Source organism: Heterodontus francisci, unplaced genomic scaffold (assembly GCF_036365525.1).
Source record: "Heterodontus francisci isolate sHetFra1 unplaced genomic scaffold, sHetFra1.hap1 HAP1_SCAFFOLD_59, whole genome shotgun sequence".
Lineage (NCBI taxonomy): Eukaryota > Metazoa > Chordata > Chondrichthyes > Heterodontiformes > Heterodontidae > Heterodontus > Heterodontus francisci.
Genome location: NW_027140758.1, coordinates 1,816,183 through 1,820,170, shown reverse-complemented (window position 1 = coordinate 1,820,170; position 3,988 = coordinate 1,816,183). Strand labels below are relative to the sequence as shown.

At 43.9% G+C, this 3,988-nt stretch overlaps 1 non-coding gene across 1 annotated transcript; it reads right to left on the bottom strand.

The window, feature by feature from the left end:
* Positions 1–3,285: 3,285 nt before the first annotated feature.
* Positions 3,286–3,367, bottom strand: trnas-gcu (transfer RNA serine (anticodon GCU)). The gene has a single exon. It is a non-coding gene; the product is annotated as a tRNA-Ser (tRNA).
* Positions 3,368–3,988: the final 621 nt, after the last annotated feature.

The window sequence follows — 3,988 nt, the reverse complement described above, 5'->3', positions numbered from 1 at the left end:
GGAGTTATGAATCATCAGCGAACATTCCCACTTCTGACTTATGTTGAAGAGAAAGCCATCAATGAAACAGCTGAGGATGGTTGGGCCTCGGACACTGCCCTGAGAAACTAGGTATCCAGTCATGAATGGTGGTGGACAATTAAATAACGAACCAGATGAGGATGGCCCAAAAACATTCCTATCCTCAATGTTGGTGGAGCCGAGCACGTCAGTGCAAAAGGTGAAGTTGGGGCATTTGAAACCATCTTCAGTCAGAAATTGCTCAGTGGATGATTCATCTCGGCCTCTTGAGTTCCCCAGCATCACAGCTTCCAGTTTTCAGCCAGTTTGCTTCACTCCACATAATGGCAAGAAACAGCTGAAGGCACTCGATACAGCAAAGACTATGGGCCCTAACAACATTCCGGCTCTAGTACTGAAGAATTGTACTCCAGAACTAGCTGCACCCTCAGCCAAGCTGTTCCAGTAGAGCTACAACACAGGCATCTACTTGACAAAGTGGAAAATTGTCCAAGTGTGCCCTCTCCATAAAAAAAATGCAGGACAAATCCAATCTGACCAATTGCCACCCCATCAGTCGACTATCAATCATCAGCAAAGTGATGGAAGATGACACCAAAAGTGCTATCAAGCACCACACATGTAGCAATAATCTGATCATTGATGCTCAGTTTAGGTTCTGCCATGGTCTCTCAGCTCCAGGAAATAATTTGGCAGACAGAGGAGAATGTGGGAAAATGTGAGGTTATCCACTTTGGTAGGAAGAATAGAAAAGGAAAATATTATTTAAATTGTGAGAGATTACAGAATGCTGCGGTGTAGAAGGATCTGGGTGTCCTCGTACATGAATCACAAAAAGTTACCATGCAGGTACAGCAAATAATTAGGAAGGCAAATGGAATGTTACCCTTTATTGCAAGGGGGATGGAGCATAAAAGTAGAGAAGTCTTGCTACAAATGTACATGGTGCTGGTGAAACCACACCTGGAGTACTGTGTACAGTTTTTGTCTCTTTATTTAAGGAGGGATATACTTGCATTGGAGGCAGTTGAGAGAAGGTTCATTGGATTGATTCCTGTGATGAAGGTGTTGTCTTATGAGGAAAGCTGAGCAGGATGGACTGATACTCATTGTAGTTGAGAAAAATGAAAGGTGAACGTATTGAGATATATAAGATTCTGAGGGGGCTTGACAGGGTAGATGCTGAGAGGATGTTTCCTCTCGTGGTGGAATCTAGAACTAGGGGACACAGTTTCAGATTTAGGGGTTTTTCATTTAAGAAGGAATTTCTTCTCTCACAGGGTCATTAATCTTTGGAATTCTTTACCGCAGAGAGCAGTGGAGGCTGGGTCATTGAATGTCTTCAAGATTTTTACCGACAAGAGAGCCAAGGGTTATGTGGGCAGGCAAGAAAGTGGGGTTGAGGTCATGATCAGGTCAGCCATGATCCTATTGAATGGCGGAGCAAGCTCGAGGGGCCAAATCGCCTACTCCTGCTATTAGTTCTTCTGATCTTATGTTCGTATGATCTCATTGCAGCTTGGTCCAAGCAGAGACGAAAGAGTGGAATTCCAGAGGAGAGGTGAGAGTGATTACCCTTGAGTGAGTGTGGCATCAAGGATCCCCAACAAAATTGAAGTCAATGGGAATCAGGGGGAAAACTCTCCACTTGTTGAAGTCATACCTCGCCCAAAACAAGATGTTGTGGTTCGTGGAGGCCAATCATCTCAGCCCAAGACATTGCCTCAAGAGTTTCTCAGGGTAGTGTCCTAGACCCAAACATCCCAGCTGTTTCATTGACGACTTTCTCTTCAACATAAGTCAGAAGTGGGAATGTTAGATGATGACTCACAACTCTTCAGATACTGAAGCAGTCTGTGCCTGCAAGCAGCAAGACCTGAACAACATTCAGGCTTGAGCTGATAAGTGACAAGCAACCTTCTGGCCACACAAGTGCCAAGCAGTGAACATCTCCAATGAGAGAGAAAAAAAATCTACCTTTTGATATTCAGAAGCATTATCATCGTTAAATCCCCCACCATCAACATCTTGACCAGAAACGTAACTAGACCAGTCACATCTATGCTGTGGCTATAAGCGCAGGTCAGAGATTACGAATTCTGCAGCAAGTATCTCACCTCCTGACACCCCAAATCCTGTCCACCATCTACAAGGCACAAGTCAGGAGTGTGATGGAATACATCCCACTCAACAACACTCAAGAAGCTCAACACCATCCAGGACAAAGCAGCGCACTTGATCGGCACCTAACCCACCACCTTAAACATTCAATCCCTCCACAACCTGTAAACAGTGGCTGCAGTGTGTACCATCTCCATATGCACTGCAGCAAGTATCCTTCAACAGCACCTTCCAAACTCGTGACCACTACCACCTCGAAGGACAAGGGCAGCACATGCATGGGAACTCACTACCTGCAGGTTCCCCTCTAAGTCACTCACCATCCTGACTTGGAACAATATAGCCATTTCTTCACTGTTGTTGGGTCACAATCCTGGAACTCCCTCCCCAATAGCACTGTGGGTGTTCCTGCACCATATGGACTGCACCAGTTCAAGAAGGCAGCTCTCCACCACCTTCTCAACGGCAATAGGAATGGGTAATAAATGCTCGCCTTATCAGCGATACTCACACCCAAGAATGAATAAAAACCAAATCACTCTCCACAGATTCCCCACAATCTGGGCTTGGACATTTGCTTCAGGAGCACAGAGCTTTATATCACTGCAACATGAGTTCCAATCTTCAGATTCTGTTCACTTTTCACATTATTTTCTACCAGTCCACGAGCTTTTATTAATTCAGTATTCGGGTCTCTGCTCCTCCGCCGTTTCTAACATCTCACCTCTTACAAAAAAACACTCTGATCTATCGTAGGTACTAAATGACCCCTCATTTTAAACTCCATCTGCCAAAGCATTGCTCACTCACTTAATCTATCAAGAAGATTTGAAAATAAATTTCTTGCCAAAGGATAATTTTCTGCATCTGCTCCCTCGCCATTTGCTTTTCCCATTTGTCTTTCACTTGGTGCAAATCCAGAGAAAGTAAAGATGGAAGGAAGGAGGGGAGGAAAAATCCTGCTCCGTTTCGTGATCCCTATTTGATCTTATTTCCAGTGCAGTTTGGGTGAAGAATTCCAATTGTCTGTCTCAATTTTAATAAAGTATAACCAATTCTGGAATCACTGTCTGGACATTGACAAGAACAGGTTTCGAGGCTGACTTTACACATAAACAATACACTGAACAGTTCATAAACTAGCGACAAGAATGGGATTCGAACCCACGTGTGCAGAGCACAATGGATTAGCAATCCAGCGCCTTAACCTCTCGGCCACCTTGTCAGTTGCATAAACATAGCTGTCACCTTCAGCACAGCTTCTGGCTGTGCAGCCAGCTGTGCAATGATGGAAATATATCTTCTGTCAGTAAATGAAGTTGGGAATGGAGCGGTGTGAAACATTTCCAGACCATGTCCAACAAGTTTCTACTCAGTGTGAAAACCCACCACGGAAAGACTGGAACATACAATCATTTCATCACATCATGATTAACATCACTCAGACACCTGAACCATTAGGTCACTGACGAAGTCATGATGACCGAATTTCTCATGAAATGAAAACTGAACTAACTGACTGGAAGAATTGCTTTAACTCCACATGATCAGCGAGGCACAGCCTCAGGCCGACTTGTCGGGTGGTGTAAACAGATATCACTGCTTCTGATCTTCACCAGAACAGAGAGTGAGATGTAACATTGATCATCAAACAGACTGTGAGAGAATACAACAGAATAAAACACATGGAGAGACACTGTGGAATAACACTGTTGAAATTTTGATTGGAATGGATAAAACACCAGAAACAGCAGATTAAATTGGGATTCTCATCATTATATTGATCTGGGACAGAAAAGAGAAACTGATGGAAAGAAGAGAAGAAGGAAGAAAAGAAAGGATGGAA